At 44.1% G+C, this 26,684-nt stretch overlaps 1 protein-coding gene across 2 annotated transcripts in view; it reads right to left on the bottom strand.

The window, feature by feature from the left end:
- The window catches only part of RAB9A (RAB9A, member RAS oncogene family), a 53,993-nt gene that overhangs the window by 5,196 nt on the left and 22,113 nt on the right, over nt 1–26,684 (bottom strand). Inside the window, exon 3 of one of the 2 annotated variants that reach the window (XM_068533654.1) lies at nt 21,371–21,489. The gene's annotated coding sequence lies outside the window, so the exon portion shown is untranslated. Of the gene's footprint in view, nt 1–15,974; nt 16,144–21,370; nt 21,490–26,684 lie in introns of those variants that run through there. The other variant, XM_068533653.1, reaches the window with a different exon arrangement.

The raw sequence follows: 26,684 nt of genomic DNA, 5'->3' as shown, positions 1-26,684 counted from the left end.
AAAGCAGCCCTCAACTTATAAATTCAATGAAAAAAATGATACCCTTCAGAATCTTGATATTTGGGGGTTAAGGATAAAATCACCACCACCACCACGCTAACACTGACTGAGCCCTGCAAGCCACTGACTCTGCTTCACTGTGTTCACTCCTCACAAGCCTCTCATTATCCCTACCCTGTGGATGAAGACTCTGACTCAGAGACGTTACGGTCCTTGCTCGAGGTCACACAGCTAGTCAAGGGGGGGAGTGAGATTGGAATGCGACCGACTCCAAAGCCCAGTAGTTAACCCACAGGCGCAGCAGTCTCAGCTGCCTTTGCATTTATTTCAGAGGGCTCTCCTGTTGCTGTCTTAGGTATAATGAAAAGAAGGGGTAGCAATGGGAAGAGTCTTCCACCTGCTTGCTTTATTTCAAGATCTGCACAAAAACAAGTGAACCTGACAGAACTACTAGTATTCAATCCACTGACACATAGATAAAGCACATCTGAGTCTACCTAAGTTCTATTAGAGTTTCCACAGTTTGAACATGTTTTAAATGCAACTCCAATCAGAACCCTGCGGCGCCTCCCAGAAGCCGAGCGCGTGGAGCGGGTAGGAAAGCAGTTCTGCAGGAGTCCTCAGTGGGTGCCTCCCCGGGCCAGGCACTCAGGATGCAGGCCACACCCAGGCCCTGGCAGGTGGGGCTCGTAGTTGGGGGAGCTGACAACCCGGGCACAAACCCACTTGCGTTATAACTGATACAAGTCTCACAAATGAGAGGTACATGCTATAGAGTACAACACCCAACCAAAACCCAAAGAACAGCTTAAACAGTGCAGGGATTCTGCCCCTGCAGCTCCCTAGGTCAGACCAGGCCCCAGGTGTGAGCATCTCACGGAGCTGCGTGATTCCAGCCATCAAGGGAATTACATTTTCATCCAACACGATCCTGTAACAGAGAGAGCTACTTCACCTGCCGCTCAGTTAAAGAAAGAAGCGGTAACTTCCAAGGCCAGAGGACCATCGGCAGTGTTCCCCTGTGTTAGCGCGAGACTATGCACCAGTCTCCAGCGTGGGCTGTTCTAAAGCAGTGTCTCCATGACCATTTCAGGCGCACGCTGTCCTTAGAGCCAGCCTCCCCAAAGGCTGAGCCCACTGCTGGGGGATTTGGTCTGACCACCGGCAAAGCTCAGCAGCAGGAGGAGGAACCTGTGGAAGGGGGAGGGGGCCAGAGCCAGGAGGCGGGACCAGTGGTGCGAAGGCCCGGCCAAGGCACCGGGCACGTCCTGGGAGAGGCCAGGGTGGGCCGGGCACCCGGAGCCGGGGAGAGCGGAGCGAGCTGTGTCGACGGGACTGGAGGGCAGGGCCTCAGCAGCCACGGAAGGACTCCTGCTGACACCCTCGGAGCGAGCGGAGCCCTGAAATAGCTTCTGCAGCCCGCAACCTGAACAGATGCAGAGTCCAGAAAGGCAGCTGGCTGCGATCAAGAGCAGACTGCGGCAAGGGCGTGAGGGAGGCCTCGGGCAGAGCTGCGATGGGTCCCTTACCATCCCTCTCAACTGTCAGTACCAATGGTATCAGCGAGCTTTGGGGCTGAAAACTGCAGTGGTTGGGCCTCGTACTTGAGACTGCAGTAAGATATTCACTACAAACCCCTCCTCCTGCTCTCTGGCGGGCAGCGAACTCCTGCTCACCCTTGGAGATGCAGCTAGACCTCGTCTCCCCGTGAAGCCCTTCCCCTGCGCTCCTAGCACACCCTGCACGTACCTCTATGTGCAGAGACAATACTGAAATCAGCATGCCTATCACGGCAATTTCATTTTTTAAAATATTTATTTATTTGGATGCGTGGGGTCTTGGTTGCGGCACACGGGCTCCTTAGTTGTGGCATGCATGTGGGATCTAGTTCCCTGACCAGGAATCGAACCTGGGCCCCCTGCATTGGGAGCACGGAGTCCTATCCACTGCGCCACCAGGGAAGTCCCAAGGCAATTTCATTTTTATAATGAAACAAGCTCTCTAAAAAGATTCAGTTAATGGAAATGTATTATACCGTGACAAAAATGCCCAGACTTTTCCCTGAGTTGTCAATTTTCTAGACTCTACCAAAAAATACATCCCCGTACCATTCTAAAATCATCTTGAAAGAAAGGAAGGGAGGGAAAGGAAGGAAGGAAGGAAGGAAGGACTTTCCCAGTGGGGCAAATGGAAATGACCTAAATGCATAACTGGGGATCGTCTGCCGCCCTTGAGAAGACATGGAGACACGGGTCTGTAGAAATATTGTTAAGTGATAAACTTGAAGAACGTGCACGCCGTGATGACACCATGTAAAAGCTCACAGGTTAACATGAAAGTCTGCAAGAAAACCTCGAATAATCAATACTGAGTTCAGTCTTCAAAGTCTTGATTTGGTTGCAAATTCATACTCCTTTTTTTAATGTCAAATGTGTATTTTTTAAAGCAACCACAATAATTTATTTTGCTCTTGAATCTGCAATTTGGGCAGGGGTTGGCAGACTCAAAAGTATTTTTTAAAGCTTCATTTCACTTAAAGCCTAGCTTGACTGAATGCCGTAATTGAAATGAAATAGAAATGATTTTCTTTTAAAGTTTCATCAAATACTGCTATCCACCAGACCTTAAAGACAACTGCTTCTTAAATTTTTCTGTAACTCAGATATTAAAAAGAACTCAATATGAAGCCAAAAACACAAGCAACAGAAGAAAAAATAGGTAAACTGAACTTCATCAAAATTTAAAACTTTTGTGCTTCAAAGGACACTGTCAAGAAACTGAAAAGACAACCCACAGGACGGGAGAAAATATTTGCAAATCATATATCTGATAAAGAACCTGTATCCAGAACTCTTAAAATTAATCAATAATAATTTTTCAAAAAACAACTTAAAAATGGGCAAAAATGGTCAACATCATTAGCCAGTAGTGAAATGCAAATCAAAACTATAATGAGACACCACTTCACACCCACTAGGGTGACTAAAATCAAAAAGGCAGACAATAACAAGTGTTGCTGAGGATGTGGGAAAACTAGAAGTCTCATACACTGCTGGCAGGAAGGTAAAATGGTGCAACGATAATGGAAAACAATCTGCGGTTCCCCAAAAAGGTGTAAACACAGAGTTACCATATGACCCACCAATTCCTCTCCTAGGCATATACTTAAGAGAAATGAAAACACATCCACACAAAAACTTGTACATGAATATTCTAAGTAGCATTATTTACAATAGCCAAAAAATGGAAACAACCCAATGTCCATCAGCTGATGAATAGATAATAAAATGTAGCCTATCCATACAATGGAAGATTAATCAGCCATAGAAAGGAATGAAGTACTGATGCACGCAACAACGTGGATGAACCTCAGAAACATTGTATTTTAAAGAAGCCACACACAAAAGGCCATATATTATATTATCCCATTTATATGAAATGTTCAGAATAGGCAAATCCATAGAGACAGAAAGTAGATTTGTGGTTCCAGGGAATCGGGAGTAACTGCTAATGGGTATGGGGTTTCTTTCTTTCTTTTTTTTGCGGGGGGGGGGTGGGTACGACAAAAATACTCTGGAATTAGATAGTGGTGACGGCTGCACAATTTAGTGTATATACTAAAAACAACTGAATTGCACACATTAAAAAGGTGAATTTTACAGTATGGGAATTATATCAGCCTGAGAATTAGCAGTAAGACCCTAACATTAGATTTACACGTGCCACAGATGATCTCCTTGTCCCTTCAGCAGAATCCTTTTCAATAAGCCAGTTACACACACACAGATACTCTATTAGGATTACAATACCATGTGCAGGCACCAATGCGTGTCATACATGGCACACACTAATCTGAACAGGAAGTTGGTTAAGTAGGTTACTGGCAGGAAAGAAAATGAACTATGCTTTCAGCAAATACCTCAAAACTAAAGATAAAAAGAGCACATTGTATGCCAACCCTTTCCTTTTCATAACACTATTTTTCCAGCTTTTCTATTGTGTACTTTTATCTTGCACTATCAATTGTTTATGGATAGTGTATCAGTAGTAGCCTTTTCCCTGGCCTTCTCCGCCCCCGTGCTGGCTTCCAAAGCCAATTATTATATTACAGTAAACCAAGGGGGAGTCAGATCCAAGCATGGAGAATATATATCTCAAATAGAAATGTTTGTACGGATTAAACGTAGACACTTTTTATTGGTTATGGATCTAACTGCCTCCATTCTTACAGATAACGAAACCCATTTATTTCTTTATTACTTTTATTATATAGGATTTTGGGCATGGCATTCCAAGAGCTATCCAACCTCACGTACCTGCCTGTCCCAATTATATCCCTACAAGTCACCATCCCCAAACTTATCACAGGCATTTACTGTCCAGCCTTTGCTCAGGCCCTTATCTGGGACTAGCAGGCCCCCCCCCAACATCGACAGCTAGGAAAATCTGAGTCATCCAAAGGCCCACTTTTGTCACCCACACCCCCCGCCCCCTGAAACCTAACCTTTCTCCTCATTCTCATAACCATCCCACCTCTATTACAGCTCTCCTTCACTTATGCTTTAACCATCTGTCAGTTGTGTATGTGTGTTTCCTAATTACAGCGTCAATTCCCTGGGAGGGACACACAACACCTAACGCCATCCATTCATTTGTCCTTTTTTGGTTCTGCAGCATCTAGTACAAAGCTTTCCATTCGATGAGGTACCAAATGAATGCTAAACTGAGAACAAAGAGTGAACTACTTCCTCCTTCATTCTTGTTATTCTATTCTTATTTTTCTATTTGTACTTACCGTACTTACAGTTCTTTGTTTCTCTATTCAATTAGTTCCTTCCCCCATTCTACTTCTGAGGTCTATTAAAATGTGTGGGGGAAAAAAAAAATGTGTGGGAGAGGACAAAAAACTTGATTCTTACTTGAAAGTCACATGAGGAAACCACTTTAAAATAAGTACTGAATGCAACAGGAAACGCTGAAAAACGACATTCCTCTAACAAGTTACCAAAGGGAGAGTACACTGGCTTTATAAACTGCTTCCTCAAAATTTCAGATTTTCAAATCTGAAACCCCGTGACTAACTCTCACTTCCAAAAACTTAAACTGAATTTATCACTCCTGGTTTAAATTTAGGAACAATTTTTTTTTTTCCAAAATCACACATTCCTTTTGCACTCACTCTGAACGCCCTAGTAAGAGGCATGCCACTTCATTTCATAGCTTGAGAAACCGAGGCTTGAAGAAACTAACCAAGGCAACAAAAGCATGGATAATCCCTACACTATTTCTATTTTCGCCTGAGGTGTATTTGTTTCCTTATATCTTAATACAGGTGTGTCTCGCTTAACAGCCTATTAGCTCCACTCTTTATTTCCAGTCTTCCTAGTCGTCTTTGCTGAAACAGATGAACGAGAGGCAAGTCAAGGAAGTCATTAAGTGTAATAATGGGCGTGATCTCTTACAGCAAGAAGTCAAGCAAAACAGAAGAATTAAGCAAAATACCAGAAGAACAGACCAAACTGGAGGCACAACTTGTCAGATGAAATAAATTATCTAGGTGACCACTGAGCATTACCTCAGAGACGGCTAGACAAGGAGAACGCTGTGTAAATCAGACCACGCTACCACGATGTCAGAGAAGCTCACTCTACTAAAAGAACTCGTTTCAGTAAGTACTCTTTTATGAAGATGAGCTATCTAATTAAACTTTAAAGAAATATATACTTTCAATTTTGGTTAAAACAAGGCACCTCTGTAGTTAGGTATGCTAACCATTAACAGTGGTGGAGAGAGTGGGAAGGGAGAAGAGAGGAGAAAAAACAGATTTGGTCAAGGAATTCAATTTTCTTAAGTCATCCTGAAAGTATAGAGCAGCGTGATCCAACAGAACTTTCTGTGATGATGGAAATGTTCTTATGCTCAGTACAGTACACTAACCACATGTGGCTACTGAGCACTTGAAATGCGGCTGGTCCAGCTGAAGAAGTGAATTGTTAATTTTATTTCATTTCAATTCGCTTAAACTTAAATAGCTACGTGAGTATTGCAATACACAGTACAGGTATCGAGTGTGCTTAACTGGGAGTCCATGAAGGAGCTGCAGGGGGAAAATGCACCTCCTAGAATCACATGTGAAATAAGGATGAGGGTATGGATGGAAGCATGTGTTTGAGCCTTTCTCTGGAAAGAGTATGAAAAGGTTTCATCAGATTCTTAAAAGGATTGTGGACCTCAAGAAATGATCAATACATGTCTGCAATATTTGTATATTTCATGTGATCAATCTGTGTAGTTCCTAACACCCTCAAGACTTTCATCTTTACTTGGCGTTACTATTTCCCTCACCCATAAGACTTTCCTAATATTACACTTTGACCATGAACTGTGACAGTTCAATGAAGAGACTTATTCACAGGAAACTGCTAATCCTATAAGTGAGGATCACATTTTGTTCTTTGTTTTATTTAATGAAGTCCTTAAAAGGAACAAGCATAAATCTACCTATAATAAGACACCTAAAAGACACCTGTTCAGTCCCCACGTTAGCTCACACCACATTCCTTTCGATGACACCATATCTTCGCAAGGCGGGGTTTCCCAGGGCTAGTGTGATAAAATTCAGGTACTGTGCAAATATTAATGTGGAACAGGATACGAGGGTAGGAGCTGTTTGCTCCCAAAGAGCATTGCTGAAATTTTATTTAAGAGTACTGGAACTCATTCTAGAAAATGCTCTGCACTCACCAATATGTGGCCTTCAAGCAGCTCTTGAAATGCACTTGAAATGCTGGACAGAAAAGAGTGGGGATAGTTAAAGGCTGCACTTTGGGGGACAGAATTAAAATGCAAAGAAATGGATAAAGGTCACAAAATAGGAAAACTATACTGGGAAGTACAGCTAGGTACTTCAGGAAGAAGACTGCATTATGAAAGAAATGAATTTTTTTTTTTTTTTTTTTGCCCTGCCGCGCAGCATGTGGGATCTTAGTTCCCTGATCAGGGATCGAACCCTTGCCCCCTACATTGGAAACACGGAGTCTTAACCACTGGACAGCCAGGGAAGTCCGGAAAGAAATGAATTTTAATATGCATGTTAGAAAAATACATTAAAGCAGCAAAACACAAACTAAATGTGATTCCTAAATGATCTGCTGTAACTCAAGGGAACCTTGGTTCTGACTTGTCTCTTCAAGTTAGATAAGAAAACTGGTATCTTTAACTTGGAGCAGAAAAGGTTAAGGGCTGGAGAACTTCCATATAAGCTCAGGGAAGAGTTAGTATAGCAACAGTGCCCACGAGGGCCACAGCAGGTAGAACTCTTTGGCTGTTCGAGAAATTAAATAAGAGGAGTGGAATTTCCCAAGAAGGTCTATTTCAAGAGAACAGCTATATGTCTGGCATACAGGACTCAACTAGATTAGAGGCTCCCATTCTGCAAGGAAGTTGTCACCAAGTCAAAATGAGAAGCAACGTAAGAGCGCCGCAGGCAGCTTTCCAGAAAGTTCACTTCATCCCACTCCTCCATCAGTGATGCTCCAGTCTGTCCCCACCAAGGTACTGAAGGTGACCTTGCTTACAAAAAGCTTTCCCATCCCCCACGTACTCTGCCAGCACTACCCGTTTCCGCTCTGCGCCTGATCGGCCCTCCACCCTCTCACTAAACGCAGGTTCTCAACCCCTCTATCCCCCTGAATGTCAGCAAAAGTCACCAGAGACCTGCTAATGGCCCGTCCACTGGCTTCTCCTCCGTCCTCATCTAAATGCCCTAAGGCACATGCAGCCCTAAATGAAGAAGAAAGTGCCTCTCTTAGGACTTCCCTGTGTACACTTCTACAGACACACCCTCATGGTTGACCAACGTCCTCACCAGAGGCCCACCTGGTAGGCCGTGAATTCTGAGATGTAGAGATTTATCTGAATGTACATGATATAGAATCTCAGAAGGGTACCCAAGGCATTTTTTTTTAAACAAATAAGGTAATGGAGGCCCAACCAGGAAAGGGTCTTGGAGGTATCACACCCACAGCTGGAGGCCTCAGCGGGACCTTCAAGTCTCAGCCAGGACTCAGCCACCGTTACTGCCTCTATTAGGGCTAAACAGCCTGGCAATGACCTTGAAAATGCTTCCCACTGCATTGTTCATAAAACTACTCTGATAATAGTTTCTGCTTTCTCTTCCCCTCACCCCGTTGGCTTTCTGCAACCTAGATGGCTCCCTTTTCTAACGGGCTCTTAAGGAGATGTATCGCAAGGCTGATGACCTTACCCCTTCCCAAACCATGTCTTCCTGGGATATAAAACCCAGTGATTCCTAAACTAAAGCCCACCTCTACCCTCCCACCCCTCAGGCACCAGATAAGAATTCCAACCCCCTTCATAATATATTCATCTGGTACCCTGATGGCAGTTCAAATTCAACATATCTAACACCAAGCTAACTCTTTTCCCCATTTTCAAAATCTTTCTTCTTCTGTCTTAGCCACTTCATTCACCCACACAAGAAACATGTCCACTTCCCTCCCTACCTACTGCCATTCTCTTGTTTGCCCAAATAACAAATGCTATGACCACAGTAACATCAGCCACCACTGTTCACTGAATGCCTACTAGGTACCTGGCAGAGAGCACCTTGAAGTCACCCGCAAGTTGGACACTACCACCCATGTTTTATAGATCAATAAACCAAGTTCATAAAGATCAAATAACTTCCCCCGGTCTAATTAAACAGGGCAGGTCAAACATGTGTGACCTTCACTCCCATCAAAAGACAGGAAAGGTCTAAAACATGTACCAACCCGAAAAGGACAATAAGAGAGAACAACGTGTTTTATAGATCAATAAACCAAGTTCACAAAGATCAAATAAATTCTCCCTGGTCTAATTAAACAGGGCAGGTCAAACATGTGTGACCTTCACTCCCATCAAAAGACAGGAAAGGTCTAAAACATGTACCAACCCGAAAAGGACAATAAGAGAGAACAACGTGTTTTATAGATCAATAAACCAAGTTCACAAAGATCAAATAAATTCTCCCTGGTCTAATTAAACAGGGCAGGTCAAACATGTGTGACCTTCACTCCCATCAAAAGACAGGAAAGGTCTAAAACATGTACCAACCCGAAAAGGACAATAAGAGAGAACAACTGTAGATGAGAGACAACAACAAAACCGAGAAGATGGAAAGCAAATAGTCCAGCAGTGACAAACTGAAGAGACAGGAATCCTAACTTGGCGAGAAGCAGCTGACGATGAGAAACCAGCCCCAGAGAGCACACAGACCCCAGAGGGCACGAGGCACTTCTCAACACTGACTGAGACAGGCTGGCCCGGCGGAAAGCACAAGGGTAGACCCCATGACACCTCCTCTGCACCCAGGGGCCCCTTTCCCCACCAGCAGACCCACTTCCTAATAAACTGTGTGCAGCAGAAGTTGGGGATGGAACACTCTGGACGATGAGGGAGGGGAGAGCAAGCGACAGTGCACACAGGAAACCGGGCAGGGCAGGGTATGTGACATTTTGGAGGGCACCACAGAGGTCCTGGCCGTCCACAGGACGCCACACAACTGGCGCTCAAGGGAGTTCAGTCCCCACGTCAGCTCACACCACACTCCTTTCGATGACACCATATCTTCGCGAGGCGGGGTTTCCCAGGGCTAGTGTGATAAAATTCAGGTACTGTGCAAATATTAATGTGGAACAGGATACGAGGGTAGGAGCTGTTTGCTCCCAAAGAGCATTGCTGAAATTTTATTTAAGAGTACTGGAACTCATTCTAGAAAATGCTCTGCACTCACCAATATGTGGCCTTCAAGCAGCTCTTCTGTTCTGACTTCCAACTAAACCACATATGTATGTTCAGGTGTGTTCACCTAATCACTGCTCTGATTACACATGCAAGCGTGAAACTGCGCAGACCGGAGAGGTCGCCTAGACACACACTGCACCCCAGGGAGTTCTAACATTTGCGAACCTGTTAAATCATTTAAACACTCCCTATCTGTTAAAGTTCTACAGAGCACGTTCCAGAAACAGGAATCTGTAAGGCGTCTTTCACGCTTCTCTAACATTGATAACACAACCACTCTCATGAGAACAAACCTTCTGGAAACGACCTTGGCCTCTGTACCCCAAAACCTAATCCAGTTCACAAGAACCTGGAATGAAAACAGTTCACACTGACCCAGCAGCTCAGTTCACTGGCTACACTGCTCTGCTGTCCTTCACACGTGGATAACGAATGTGGCCACGGGATGAATGTAGAAAGTTGTTCCATACTGTTTCTCCATCCCCTTCAAACAACAGCAGACATTTGTAAGGCACCAGGCCTCGGACACAAGCGGAGCCTGTGTTCAGACTCCCCGAGATGAAATGAGCCGGTTCAGTGAAGCCAGCGTGAAGCCTCCATGGCCTGCTTCGCTTCTTTCTATATTTCTTCCAGAACACATAGCCCGCTCTCCCGAGCCCATGCTGATCCAGCTATGACCTCGCCTACATTCACTTAGATCTCATCTTCTCTGTGTTCATGACAAGCAACAGCATCCTAAACCCTGTACTGGCCACGGTCAAAACCTAACAGAAAGTAATGCTGTACTGGCCAGGGTCAAAAACTAACAGAAAGTAATGGAAGAACCCAGAACGTGGAAACACCCAGAGCTCAACTTCACTACACGTACAACACCAAGATTCACACTGGGAAATGGAGATTTCTCCTCCCAGTTCTCTCCCGAGCGGGCACGCCCAGGATTTCTGGCAAGCTCTGGCCTCACCTCCCCAACCCAGGGTAGCCGGCCCCCCTCCACCTACACACCTGGGTCCCCGGCCTCCTTCCCTCAGGTACCCTGACCTTTCATCTGCATCACAGCTTTCCAAACTCGCTGAGGCGTTTTGTGAGTTCACCCCCTCAAAAAACAAAAATCCTTAATAAATGTTCTGCTGATGACCTACTTAGTCACAGGCCCTATTTTCTTATCCTTGGTTTTGACTAACAAATTTATTACCTCTCGCTCGCTCTCTCTTCCATTTGGCTTATTTCCTCCTGCTGCTTGACCAGCAAATTGCCTGAGGCAGAACTACAGGCACAACTCGCTTTATTGCACTTCACAGATATTGTGGGCTTTTATAAACGGAAGGCTTGTGGGAAACCCTGCCTGGAGCAAGTGTATCACCGCCATTTTCCAACAGCATCTGATCACTTCTTGTCTGTGTCACATTTTCATAATTCTTGAAATATTCTAAACTTTTTCATTATTATTATGTTTCCTATGGTGATCTGTGATCACTGATGTCAGTACTGCAAAAAGATTACAACTCACTGAAGACTCAGATGATGGTTAACATCTGTTAGCAATAAAGTATTTTTTAATTAAGGTACAAGCATTGTTTTTTTTAGGCATAATACTACTGCGCATTTAATAGACAGGTACAGTATAAATGTAACTTTTATAAGCACTGGGAAACCAAAAAATTTGTGTGACTCGCTTTATTACGATGGTCTGGAACCAAATCCAAAATATCTCCGAGGTATGCCTGTACTTGGAAGCCAATTATGTGACGTCTTTACTTGGTATCATGTATTCTCATAGACATACATTATAAAGTACAACCATCTCATTTTATGAAGAAAGAAATGTGGTGACCTAACCTGGCCAGAGTAGCAAGCCAACTGCAGATGCAGCAAGACTCCTCCGAGGCCAGTGGATGTTCTTCCTGCACCAATTCCTCTGGATCCTTCCCAGAATAAAACCCCTCCAGTAGTAACAGACCACACATCCCTTTGCTAGACGCCACGCGACAGCAATCATTTTTAGGTGTGTAATTTAGCATCCCCTCTACCCCATAGCAGACAAAAACTGATAAGAGGCAGAGAAATCTATCCATTAGCAGTGAACAACACACTGTCCATCAGCACGAGTCAAAAAGCAAAGCTCCTCACAAAAGATGCCGTGTTGACTGCCTGAATAACAGAATAACACTCTCACAGCAATTCCTAAACAGAGCCAACCCTTTTTTTTTTGGCCGTGCTGCACGGCTTGCGGGATTTCAGTTCCCCAACCAGGGGCTGAACCCGGGCCACAGCAGTGAAAGCCCAGAATCCTAACCAATAGGCCACCAGGGAACTCCCAGAGCCAACCCTTTTGGACTCCTCTCACTCCCTCCCAAAGTTCACCTAAGAGTTGTATCTGCCACCAGAATGAAGCACTACATGGACTGAAGGGGCTAGTTTTAGGCATGGTGAAAACAGGCTGGAGACTGCAAGAGAAAAAATGCAAAATTCGATTTAAAAAAAATTTCATCGCTTATTTGTTCTTTTTTTTTTTAATAAATTTACTTTTAATTTTTATTTTTGGCTCTGTTGGGTCTCTGTTGCTGTGCATGGGCTTTCTCTAGTTGCGGCGAGCAGGGGCTACTCTTCATTGCAGTGCACGGGCTTCTCACTGCAGTGGCTTCTCTTGTTGCGGAACACGGGCTCTAGGCGCGTGGGCTTCAGTAGTTGTGGTGTGTGGGCTCTGTAGCTGTGGCGCACAGGCTTTGTTGCTCCGCGGCATGTGGGATCTTCCCGGGCCAGGGATCGAACCTGTGTCCCCTGCATTGGCAGGCAGATTCTTAACCACTGCGCCACCAGGGAAGCCCCATATTTCTTGATTTCAATGATAAAATGCATGCAGAACTATTGCCTACTGAGGCTAATTCAAGGAAGAATTTTATGCTCAACAAGAATGGTTTCCCAATTTGTTTCTTGTAAATATTCACACGTGGTCAACTGACAAAACTATCAAAAACACATCAACCTTATAAATTAGGAGCTTAGGATTAACATACACACACTAATATATGTGTAAAATAGATAACCAACAAGGACCTACTGTACTGCACAGGGAACTCTACTCAATATTCTGTAATAACCTATATGGGAAATGAATCTGAAAAAGAATGAATATACGTATATGTATAACTGAATCACTTTGCTGTACACCTGAAACTAACACAATGTTGTAAATCAACTATACTCCAATAAAATTTAAAAGAAAAACACATCAACCTTTCCCCATTTCACCTAAGTCCACCCACAGTAAATGCTATGACACAGGTACCTATGTGCTGGTGTGCAGCTGGTTTTTTTTTTTATTTTTAACAAATTTATTTATTTATTTATTTATTTATGGCTGCACTGGGTCTTCGTTGCTGTGCGCGGGCCTCCTCTAGTTGCGGCGAGCGGGGCCTACTCTTTGTTGAGGTGCGGGGGCCTCTCATTGCATTGGCTTCTCTTGTTATGGAGCACGGGCTCTAGGTGCACGGGCTTCAGCAGTTGTGGCACGCGGGCTCAGTAGTTGTGGCGCACGGGCTTCATTGCTCCGCGGCATGTGGGATCTTCCCGGACCAGGGCTCAAACCCGTGTCCCCTGCACTGGCAGGCAGATTCTTAACCACTGCGTCACCAGGGAAGTCCCAGCTGTTTGGTTTAAAGACACCTGGCCCATGACCTTGGCTGGGCAATAAATTTTGTTCTAGGACAAAGTTAGAACGTGATCTCATGACTGTGAATAGACTGTAAGCTTCGGGGAGGTGGGGACTCCCCACTGCCCTTCATATCACCAGCACCTTTATATCAGCAACCGACGGGCTACTCAGAAAATGTTTGTTGACAAGTGGAATAATACAGAAACCAAATTCCCTAAGCCTACTTCAAGGGCTCTGAGTGACTCTCAAGTTCTGACACTTTTGCCTTTGGAAAAAAAAGGGGGGGGGGGGAGGGATTTCCCTGGTGGTCCAGTGGCTAAGACTCCACACTCCTGATGCAGGGGGCCCGGGTTCGATCCCTGGTCAGGGAACTAGATCCCAAGTGCCGCAACTAAGACCCGGCACAGTCAAATAAATATTAAAAAAAAGGGCGGGGGGAGATTCTGTTATCAGAAATTTTTTGGTCAATCTTTCAAAAGAATGACTATGTCCCTTAGTCAAGGGAAATCTCTTCAAGTTCTCAAATCCTCCCCACCCCCTGCTCTTTCTTAAAATGAGGAGGAGGTACCCTAAATAGGAACCAACATCACATCTGAAGAACTACAGAAGCGCTGGCTGTGAGCTCTGGAGTTACACAGACTGAGGTCAAGCAGGGCTTCTCAACCTGGGCGCGAGTGACATTCTGGGCCAGACAACTGTTCGTCGTGGGGAGCGGTCCCGTGTATTGTAGGATGTTGAGCGGCATCCCTGGTCTCCACCCAATAGGCGCCTGCAGCACTCCCTCTCACGTGTGAACCAAAAATGCCTGCACACATTGTCAAATACCCCCCGCCCCCCGCTGAGAACCACCACTCCAAACTCACACAGGCCTGCTGTGAATCCCGGCTCTGGCCCCTCACCACCCGTGCCCATGGGAATCAGACCTACCCCTCCTACGCCCCAGCAAATTCTTCATCTTTAAAATGGAGCTAATACCACAGAAATGCTGTGAGAAGTAAAGGAAATGAGGTACTTACAGGATTTACATGCACAGAACACCCAGTGCTGGAGTGGCGGCCCAAGAAATGGTAAGAAAGGAGGGTAGGCTAAGAGTTCGTCTCTAGAACCAAAGGAACTTATGTGCAGGCCTCCAGGGTACCACAGTCTAGATGGAAGAAGTGGCTGAGGAAGAAAGAAATGAAAATAGGAGAGGCTGGGCAAGAGGGAAGAGCACTGACGTATTTCCTTAGCCTCCAAGAACCCGGCCTGCAGGCAAGGCCAACAACGTTCTACTTAGTTTTCCTCCGTCTATTCTAACCTCACAAACGATAAACCAAAAATATCCCCCACTCACAAAACTCTCCAAAGTAAATAAGTCAGCAAGCCAGAAACTTTTTAGTACAAACGAGGAATTTACAATGTCCACACAAACAATACTGAAAGCCCCAGACGGCCACAGCAGATGCAGAGAGTAGGAGACAAGCAGTGAAGACAACTTCAACCTAAGCTTCTAAAAGAGAAATACAGAACAGTCTTCTTAAAAGTCCCCGGCTGAAGAACACCGAGCTCCCGGCATCTCTTCAGTTTTGTTCCACCCAGCGGTTTTGAGATTACGGGCAATTTAGGGATTTTCCACTACAATGATGCCAGAGAAAGACAAACCCGGAAGAAAAATTTTTTTAATTGATTTTTTTAAAGGGAACCAAAATCTATTGATTTTTATCAGGCCTCCGAAATCCTACAAAAAGCGCGTGGTCACGTGACAGTTTGGAAACTAGCAGAAAAGTCATTCCTCAAAAGAACCCCGGTCACGGGATGTGTCAGCATTTGAAAAGAAAAAACCACCACCCAAAAACCAACTGATACCTCCACAACTACTTGGTCAGCACTTAAAATTTTCATCTTGCCTCCCTACATACTAAGCTAGAAGAAAGAGAGGAACACGATTCCGAAACCCTAGCGAGAGTCTAAATCCGATAACACCCCACACGTCCCAACTGGTCTCCCGAGTGGCCCCAACACCTTAGCAAATATCCACCGGGGAAGCAGGTCAGAGGTCGCCAATATCAAATCGTGCGCGCCTCGGCTTTCTCTCCATGAGTCATGCGGGAGTGCGCTGGGTTGGCGCGCCTGGGTGGGTTTCTCCGTGTGACCCTGTGTGTCTCCCCGGGGCTTGGTGTGGATGTGTCCCTCTCCCTGGGTGTTTGGGTATGTGTCACCAGGTATCGATGGATCTCCTTCCCCGTGTGTGTGTCTCCAGGATGTCTGGGCGTCTCTGTCTTCGGGCGTGTGTCTCTCTCCCCGGGTGCGCGACCCCATCTTTCCACCTGCGTCAGTCAGCAGGAGGCAGGGGGCAACAAGCCGCCCCGCCACCCCGGGGCGGGACAGTGACCCGCACGGGCCACGCGCGCCTCCCGCCCCAGCTGCCCGAGGCCCAGGCCGCACACGCGGCCCGCGGGCTCCTCTCAGACCCTAACGCCCGCGCAGCCCGCCTAGGCCCCCGCCCGGCCCCGAGGGGAGTCGGCGCCCCGCTCACCTCGCGGCCACACGGAGGAAGCCCGGGAGCTCCGGGCCGGCCCGTCCGGGTGCAGTGAGGAAAGCGAGAGGGTCGAGGACCCGGCGGGCAGCAGACGTCCGCGGCACTACCCGGGTCCGACTACAGCTGCCCCCGTCCAGCACCGAGGGAACAACATGGCGACGGGGCGGGGCCCGGGAAAAGAGGGCGGGGCCTGGCCGGCGGGAGAGCCCTGAGAAGGCGGGGCGGGGCCTGGTCGGGGGGCCCGGGGGAGGCGGGGCCTCGAGGTCGCCTTCGCCCAGCCCTCACCCACTCCGTGCCTGTCAGTTCTGGCTAAATCCCGGGTTTTCTTCCGGTCGGCTATTCCTCTGGTCCTACGGCTGCGTTTCCGCGAGAGAGAGCACGAAATAATAGTTATCTTTAAAGGTTGACGTAAAGTGGAAATAAACAGATCGCATAAGCACAATCACAGGATGCTGTGATTACGTTGAGAAATGAATATGCAAGTAGACAAACGAGTAGATGAAAAATGAGGACAGCTGTGATACTGTGAAATAACAGGATTTTTGATTAAATTTTTTAAATTTCCTTGCGCTTGTTAAAAATTGTACTGCCTCTGTCCTCTCTAAATAAAAAGCAGTAGTGGGAAACGGGGGCTACTGAGGAAACTCTTCTTAATTCCTCACTTTAAATATGGAGTTCAGCGCACGGGTCTTCCGATACAGGCTCCTGGAGACCAAAGAGGGATTTTTAGTCCCTCTAAATATATTTTGCAGGGCAGATTTAGTTTGTTTTCCAAGAGAAGGATCTCACTTTTATTATTTCCTGGGCCCACAATCATTAACCTCTGGCTCTTTAGGGAGTCATTTTCAGGTAATGAATCTAATTTAAGACTTTTCATTCAGTACTAGAACGGTTCTATTTGAGAGAGTCTGTCACAAGTATCAATATAAAAGACAATTTTAGAATACTTGTGAAAGTGGGACATGTAATAAAGACTGAGTTCTAGTTTGAGCTTAAATGAATTTTTCTTTTATAGAAAAAAAAATCTTAGGGACTTCCCTGGTGGTCCAGTGGGTAAGACTGGGCACTCCCAATGCAGGGGGCCCGGGTTCCATCCCTGGTGGGGGAACTAGATCCCACATGCATGCCGCAACTAAGAAGTCCGCATGCTGCAACTAAGAAGCCCGCGTGCTGCAACTAAGACCTGGTGCAGCCAAAATAAATAAATTAATTAAAGTAAAAAAAAAATCTTATCCATACAGGTTATTTCCCCAAGGAAATATGAGTAAAGGCTTATAAAATACAAATCTATTGACAATAAGGAGGAGGAAGAGATATTCATTATCTTATTTTAAAACATAATTAAAACTACACAACAAAACAAACATATAAGAACATTAGAGTTAATTTTCCAAAAGAAAATAAAAATACGTAGTGTCAGATACATTGGACTAAATTGCAACAAGCATTCCATAGGGTCACTAAGGAAATGCTACCTGAAAATAATGTGTCATAATCACAGACAAGGAGTGACGGGGTAAGGGTTTATCTCTGTAACCGCTAATACCAACCAGCTATTAACAGGTGCACTTACGAAATTACTGTACCTTGCCTTGAGAAATCTAAGAGTTTTCGAAAAAGGGCCCTAAGAAGGTCCTACAAGTGATTCTTAGGCTGTTCCAAAATGTGAGTGAGGCATATAAACATATCTGAGTGTAGCCATAGTCAGCACCTGAAGAAAGAATTGCAGAAAGCTCCTTTTTCTGAAATAACTCTTATTTGGACACTAGCCAGCTGACTCTTAAGAATACTTGTATATTTTGGTCTCTTCCACCATCCACTTTTTCTTTTTTTTTTAGTTTACTTATTTTATTTATTTTTGGCTGCATTGGGTCTTCATTGCTGTGCGCGAGCTTTCTCTAATTGCGGCGAGCGGGGGCTACTCTTCGTTGCGGTGCGTGGGCTTCTCATTGCGGTGGCTTCTCTTGTTGCGGAGCACGGACTCTAGGCACGCGGGCTTCAGTAGTTGTGGCTCGCGGGCTCTAGGGCGCAGGCTCAGTAGTTGTGGCGCACGGGCTTAGTTGCTCCACGGCATGTGGGATCTTCCCAGACCAGGGATCGAACTCATGTCCCCTGCATTGGCAGGCGGATTCTTAACCACTGCACCACCAGGGAAGTCCCCACCATCCACTTCTTTACCTAATCGATTTGACAGTACAAGAGTAGGGTGGGTGGAAAGATTTTTCCCTGAAGGGCAAGTTTGGGGCATTTCTGCTGTTGCATATGTGCGGCTGGCAAGCTGACACAAGTTAGACAGATGGTCTCTATTGCTCTTGCTCCATGAACTTGTTTACTGACGAAAAACATTGAAGAACTGACCTATTTTGGCTCCCTTCATCTAATTAGGGTTTTTGCCTTTATATTCTGTAAACATCTAGTGCATCACTCAAGGAGGAAAAAGAGATCAAGGTTGCTGGGCATTAATGATTCCTTTCCTTAAATAACACCTACTTATTACTATGAGCACTGGGAGTTAATACTCCATTTCAAGCTGGAGTCTGAAAGAAATCACCTCTGGTATCTCTGATGAAAAGCTACAAGTAAGTGGGCCCCAGATTCAGGTATCATAAATATTGATTATAATTAAACTGACTGTGGACTTCTTAAACTCCACGCTTCCACTGCAGGGGGTGCGGGTTTGATCCCTGGTCCCCTGGTCGGGGAACTGAGATCCCACATGGCCCGTGGCGTGGCCAGAAAAAAAGAAAGAAAATTAAATTGATTATACTTTTCACATACAGGGAAAAAACACAGAACTCAATGGTCGGCAATTTGACCATTAAATGACATATCTAAATAATCAGAAATGTGGACTCTCTGGCATTGAGACTACAGCGGGTAGACAAGACACTGGAGGAATTTAGAGGTGTCCGCAGGCACCCTCCCGCATTTTTGCTTCTATCCACCAGCTGTGTTTATATCATATGACCTTACCTTGCTGAATAAATTGGATTCAGTCCCTTTCCTAAGAGAGCTCAGAAGAGTGGAGGAGACATTCAATAAGCAACTAAATAAATGTGCAGTTATAAATTGGATTAAGGGCCTTGAAGGAAATAAACAAGGTGCAGCTGGTGGGAATACAGGGTGATGGGAGCAGAGAAGGCATGAGCGAGGAGGTAACTCATGATGAGCAAGTGGCAGTGGGCAGGGCTGGTGCAGGTTGAGGGCACAGCAGTTCACCAAGAACCTAGCATGTAGCTGCACTCAAATTCTAAATACAGATGCAAACTATTACAAAATCTTCATCACTGATGGAGAAACAAATTATAATGGTTTCTCTAGCCATAACTAAATCTAATGTGCTCCCTTAAAAATAATAAGTACATGCGGAACAGTGCTGCTCTCTCTTTACCACACTCTAAACATAGCTTAACCTGGGTAATTACAGAGGGCAGAATGAAGCAGGCATTAACCTTCAGGAATGAAGTGGGGAATTTGATCCCTTTCCTGATTTCCTGATGAATGTGAGTCATAAACTGAACTTCACCTTCAAAGGCAGTAGGAGGAAAATCCCAGGCACACCACGGTTACAATATGTAAATAGTATGTTTGTGTGTGTTTGTATGGGTGTTTGTGCACATGAGTGTTTATTAAAAAAAAAAAAAAGAATGGAAAGGAAGTAGGAAAATCAAAACAGCTGAATTGTTAGGGGAGTAGAAATCTGGGTAATTTTTATTGAAATTTTGAATCCCATGTTACAATATGCTTTTGAGCAATAAGTGGAAATTTTTTCATGAAGCAATTTTAAGCAACCTTTAGAAATATTTTCAATGACATCCAAATGTAATCTTTGCCTTAGGCTACAATGGTAAGGGCCAGACAAAAATCCAGTTATCTGAGCAATTCGTTCCTTCAGACAGAAGCCCTTCCAAATCCACAGACACATATAAAAGTTTGAGCCACTCCTAGAACTCAGGACAGTAAAGCAGAACTGTGCTCTTCCCACCTCCCCGCTGCCATACGTCTGAGTAGCCAATGCCCATCAACAGCTTTCTTGACCTTTTCAGTGTAAAAGCTGAGACCACTAGTGTGCTCACATAAGCAACTTCTTTCCTCTCACCTCCTCCTGTCAGTGCCATCCACATAGGCATAAATAATCCATGCCGGGTCAGGCTGCTGGCCATAGCTGTAGCTAAGCTCAGCCTAAACTCAATCCCTGATTGGATTAAAGTGATAAATCCCTCACACTATCTGCCTAATGAAGGACCGGGGGAACTCTCAATGGCGAAAGATATTATCTAGAGCATTTATGTTTCATTTATACACAATGCACAGCATGCAACAAAAAAATATTAGACATGCCAAGAAGCAGCAAAAAGTGACTCATAGCCAAGAGAAAACAAAACAATAGAATTGAATATGTTATGACAATTTAAATGTATCTCAGGAATGCAAGGGTGGTTTAACATTAACAGTTTGAAAGAGGGAAGAAACATACAATCAAATCAATAGACGAAGGAAAAAATGCATTCAATAAAATTCAACAACCATTCGTGATAATCTCAGCAAACCAGGAATAAAAGGGAAGTTTCTTAACCTCATAAAGAATATCTACTGAAAACCTATACCAAACATCATTCATTCTTAATAGTTAAAATCTGTAAGTATGCCCTTTAAAGCAGGGAAAATATAAGTATGTCTCTTCAACATTGCACTGGAGGTCTTAGAACACAGAAATAAAAGAACAAGTATCATGATTGCAAAGGGAGAAACAAAACTGTATTAAACACAGGTGATATGCTTAGAAAATGCAAAGGACTCTATAGAAAACTTATCATTCAAAGAGTTTAACAAGTTGTCTTGCTGTAGACTGAAAGTGTGTATCTCCCCAAAATTCATACGTTGAAATCCTAACCACCAATGTGATACTCCGGCCAATCAGATACTCTCTTTGAAGATCTGAGTCTTGGGAAAGCAACACGGAGATGCTGGAACAGCTCAGAGTTCATTCTGGCATGGGTAGTGGTGGCCCCTGGTACCCAGTGACCACAGATAATGGCAGTGGTGATGATGCCAGTGGCAGGACCTAGTACCCAGCAGTGACAGCATCTCAATTAAGCCATTCATGATCTGGATTCTTGTTTTCCTGCCCACTGTCCAAACTCAAGCTCCAGCCTTGCCTCTAAGAGCTAGCCAGCATCTCCCCCAAGAAACTCCTTTTCTAAGTTAGAAGGAGTGGATGTCTTTATTTGCAACTATTGGGTTGGCCAAAAAGTTCGTTCGGGTTTTCTGTAAGCTGTCAACACTCTCGTAACACTTTTGGATCAGCCAGCTTAGGCTGAGCCATGCAGTGGTAGAAAAAATGACCCCTCCTCAAATCTCCGTGGCTTACAAAATCAAGATTTATTCCTTACCTTAATGTCCACTGTGGGTCAGCTGTGGTTCCGTTCCATGTCATCACCCCTCTGGACCCAAACTGATGAACCTGAGCTAGCGGAGCAGCCTCTGTCTGATATACTGCAGGTCTCACTGGCTGAAAGAAGAGAGATCAAAGTAATACCCCTGCTGGCTCCCAAAGCTTCCACGCAGAAGCGATGTTCATCATTTCCACCCATGTCATTGGCTAAAAAGCATGTCACACACTGGGGTGTACAATCCTTCCAAAGGGAGGGGCACTGCAAGTCACATGGCAAATCTGATCTGAGTGGTGTGGTGTTCTAGAACTGGCCCACTGGGAGGGTCACCAAATATTTGAACAGTAACACAATATAACACAGCTCTTACAACTCAGGGCTTTGTTTTATTAATTTGATAAGTTTCAAATTGCATAACATCAATGAAATAAATTTATTTTGAATAAGTTCCTTTTCTGGAGATTGGGTTTGAAACATGAACAATAGTTAACATTTGATCTAGTTTATTAAAGTTGGATGTGGGCTTCCAAAGTGTGGGGTGGAATATGCAGAACAGAAACACATATGAACACACGTTGAAATTCCGCTCTAAGTGAAAACCTACTTTACAAAGTTTCATTAAGCATCTACCATGCCCAGAGTTAGCCTCTGGGCTTTGAGGGATATAAATACAACTAAGAACTTGATGGACAATTCAAGGGGAAAAAACATGTCCACAAATAATATAAGGCAATGATAAAATAGAGATAGAATAGAGAAAAATTCATAGGATTAGCTAAGTGTGAAATCCCCCAGCCTAGAGATATAATGTAATTGTGTGAGGAAGGGACTACTTTACAACAAGGGACACAATTCAAATGCACAGTAATTTTATACCACAGGGTATGTGTGTTTAGATGGAGACGTGCAGGGGAGGAGAGACTGATCCAATATGTTGCTAAGAATTCCTAGCTTTAGTCCTTACAACGGTTATAGTGATGACATTTGATTGAACTCATCTTTGTCAACTAAACTAAGAAACTAGGGGAAAATATCCAAATTTCCGCTTTCTTAAAGAAAAAGAATTTTATGACCTTTACCTTATAAATAAGAGGGTTTTTTTTTTTTTTGCTTTCAGAATGTCAAGTTTGGGCCGCTTAAAGGAGCTCCAGAGACAGGCGCGAGCCGCGGCTATCAGCGCGGACCCCAGAAGCGGGCATGGGACGCTAAGGCTGCTACTGCTGCCACCAAGAAACCTGTGTGCAAGCACAGGTCACTCTCCACACCGCCCCTCCCGGGAGCCGGTGCAGCCCGCCACTGCCAGGGTCCCGTGATCCAGGGACAACTTCCCCAGGAGAACGCACAGCGCCCCTCAGCCTGCTGCAACGTCACGCCGGCCTCTGCCGCCGCAGGCTCGCCCTGCATCCGTACCCCTCCTTCCCCCCGGCCTGAGTGAACCAGAGCCCCCGAAGCAGCTGCTCCTTTAACCCCATCCTGTGTGAGCGAAGAACAGACGGCCTCAGGCGACCTACATGCAGAGGCGGGTCCAAATCCAAAGCTGAACCCCGGGAGCTGTACGAACAAAGAAGAGAAAGGGAAATCCCTCCCAGCAGCCTCAGAAGCAGTGGATTAAAGCTCCACAATCAACGTGATGTACCCTGCATCTGTGGAACACCTGAATAGACAACGAATCATCCCAAATTGAGGAGGTGGACTTTGGGAGCAACGATATACATATTTTTTCCCCTTTTTCTCTCTTTGTGAGTGTGTATGTGTATGCTTCTGTGTGTGATTTTGTCTGTATAGCTTTGCTTTTACCATTTGTCCTAGGGTTCTGTCTGTCCGGTTTTTCTTTGTTTTTTTTTAGTATAGTTTTTAGTGCTTGTCATCATTGGTGGATTTGTTTCTTGGTTTGGTTGCTCTCTCTTTCTTTTTTTTTTATTACTTAAAAAATTTTTTTAATAATTACTTTTTATTTTAATAACTTTATTTTATCTTCTTCTTTCTTTCTTTTTTTTCTCCCGTTTATTCTGAGCCGTGTGGAGGACAGGCTCTTGGTGCTCCAGCCAGGCATCAGGGCTGTGCCTCAGAGGTGGGAGAACCAAGTTCAGGACACTGGTCCACAAGAGACCTCCCAGCTCCACGTAATACCAAACGGCAAAAATCTCCCAGAGATCTCCATCTCAACATCAAGACCCAGCTCCACTCAACGACCAGCAAGCTACAGTGCTGGACACCCTATGCCAAACAACTAGCAAGACAGGAACACAACCCCACCCATTAGCACAGAGGCTGCCTAAAATCATAATAAGGCCACAGACACCCCAAAACACACCACCAGACATGGACCTGCCCACCAGAAAGACAAGATCCAGCCTCATCCACCAGAACTCAGGCACTAGTTCCCTCCACCAGGAAGCCTACACAACCCACTGAACCAACCTTAGCCACTGGGGGCAGACACTAGAAACAAGGGAAACTACGAACCTGCAGCCTGTGAAAAGGAGACCCCAAACACAGTAAGTTAAGCAAAATGAGAAGACAGAGAAACACACAGCAGATGAAGGAGCAAGGTAAAAACCCACCAGACCTAACAAATGAAGAGGAAACAGGCAGTCTACCTGAAATAGAATTCAGAATAATGATAGTAAAGATGATCCAAAATCTTGGAAATAGACTGGAGAAAATAAAAGAAACGTTTAACAAGGACCTAGAAGAACTAAAGAGCAAACAAACAGTGATGAACAACACAACAGATGAAATTAAAAATTCTCTAGAAGGGATCAGTAGCAGAATAACTGAGGCAGAAGAACGGATAAGTGACCTGGAAGATAAAAGAGTGGAAATAACTACTGCAGAGCAGAATAAAGAAAAAGGAATGAAAAGAACTGAGGACAGTCTCAGAGACCTGTGGGACAACATTAAACACACCAACATTCGAATTATAGGGGTCCCAGAAGAAGAAGAGAAAAAGAAAGGGACTGAGAAAATATTTGAAGAGATTATAGTTGAAAACTTCCCTAATATGGGAAAGGAAATAGTTAATCAAGTCCAGGAAGCACAGAGAGTCTCAAACAGGATAAATCCAAGGAGAAACACGCCAAGACACATATTAATCAAACTATCAAAAATTAAATACAAAGAACAAATATTAAAAGCAGCAAGGGAAAAACAACAAATAACACATAAGGGAATCCCCATAAGGTTAACAGCTGATCTTTCAGCAGAAACTCTGCAAGCCAGAAGGGAGTGGCAGGACATATTTAAAGTGATGAAGGGGAAAAACCTACAACCAAGATTACTGTACCCAGCAAGGATCTCATTCAGATTTGATGGAGAAATCAAAAGCTTTACAGACAAGCAAAAGCTAAGAGAATTCAGCACCACCAAACCAGCGTTACAACAAATGCTAAAGGAACTTCTCTAAGTGGGAAACACAAGAGAAGAAAAGGACCTACAAAAACAAACCCAAAACAATTAAGAAAATGGTCATAGGAACATACATATCAATAATTACCTTAAATATAAATGGATTAAATGCTCCAACCAAAAGACATAGACTGGCTGAATGGATACAAAAACAAGACCCGTATATGTGCTGTCTACAAGAGACCCACTTCAGACATAGGGACACATACAGACTGAAAGTGAGGGGATGGAAAAAGATATTCCATGCAAATGGAAATCAAAAGAAAGCTGGAGTAGCAATTCTCATATCAGACAAAATAGACTTTAAAACAAAGACTATTACAAGAGACAAAGAAGGACACTACATAATGATCAAGGGATCAATCCAAGAAGAAGATATAACAATTGTAAATATTTATGCACCCAACATAGGAGCACCTCAATACATAAGGCAAACGCTAACAGTCACAAAAGGGGAAATTGACAGTAACACAATCATAGTAGGGGACTTTGACACCCCACTTTCACCAATGGACAGATCATCCAAAATGAAAATAAATAAGGAAACACAAGCTATAAATGATACATTAAACAAGATGGATTTAATTGATATTTATAGGACATTCCATCCAAAAACAACAGAATACACTTTCTTCTCAAGTGCTCATGGAACATTCTCCAGGACAGATCATACCTTGGGCCACAAGTCAAGCTTTGGTAAATTTAAGAAAACTGAAATCGTATCAGGTATCTTTTCCGACCACAACGCTATGAGACTAGATATCAATTACAGGAAAGAATCTGTAAAAAATACAAACACATGGAGGCTAAACAATACACTACTTAATAACCAAGAGATCACTGAAGAAATCAAGGAGGAAATCAAAAAATACCTAGAAACAAATGACAACGAAAACACGACAACCCAAAACCTATGGGATGCAGCAAAAGCAGTTCTAAGAGGGAAGTTAATAGCAATACAATCCTACCTTAAGAAACAAGAAACATCTCAAATAAACAACCTAACCTTACACCTAAAGCAATTCGAGAAAGAAGAACAAAAAACCCCCAAAGTTAGAAGAAAGAAAGAAATCATAAATATCAGATCAGAAATAAATGAAAAAGAAATGAAGGAAACAATAGCAAAGATCAATAAAACTAAAAGCTGGTTCTTTGAGAAGATAAACAAAATTTATAAACCATTAGCCAGACTCACCAAGGAAAAAAGGGAGAAGACTCAACTCAGTAGAATTAGAAATGAAAAAGGAGAAGTAACAACTGACACTGCCGAAACAAAGGATCATGAGAGATTACTACAAGCAACTCTATGCCAACAAAATGGACAACCTGGAAGAAATGGACAAATTCTTAGAAATGCACAACCTTCCGAGACTGAACCGGGAAGAAATAGAAAATATGAACAGACCAATCACAAACACTGAAATTGAAACTGTGATTAAAAATCTTCCAACAAACAAAAGCCCAGGACCAGATGGCTTCATAGGCGAATTCTATCAAACATTTAGAGAAGCGCTAACACCTATCCTTCTCAAACTCTTCCAAAATATACCAGAGGGAGGAACACTCCCAAACTCATTCTACAAGGCCACCATCACCCTGATACCAAAACCAAACAAAGATGTCACAAAAAAAGAAAACTACAGGCCAATATCCCTGATGAGCGTAGATGCGAAAATCCTCAACAAAATACTAGCAAACAGAATCCAACAGCACATTAAAAGGATCATACACCATGATCAAGTGGGGTTTATTCCAGGAATGCAAGGATTCTTCAATATACACAAATCAATCAATGTGATACACCATATTAACAAACTGAAGGAGAAAAACCAATTCAACACCCATTTATGATAAAAACCCTCCAGAAAGGAGGCATAGAGGGAACTTTCCTCAACATAATAAAGGC

Source organism: Eschrichtius robustus, chromosome X (genome assembly GCF_028021215.1).
Source record: "Eschrichtius robustus isolate mEscRob2 chromosome X, mEscRob2.pri, whole genome shotgun sequence".
Classification (NCBI taxonomy): Eukaryota; Metazoa; Chordata; class Mammalia; order Artiodactyla; family Eschrichtiidae; genus Eschrichtius; species Eschrichtius robustus.
This window is presented reverse-complemented; position numbering and strand designations above follow the sequence as displayed.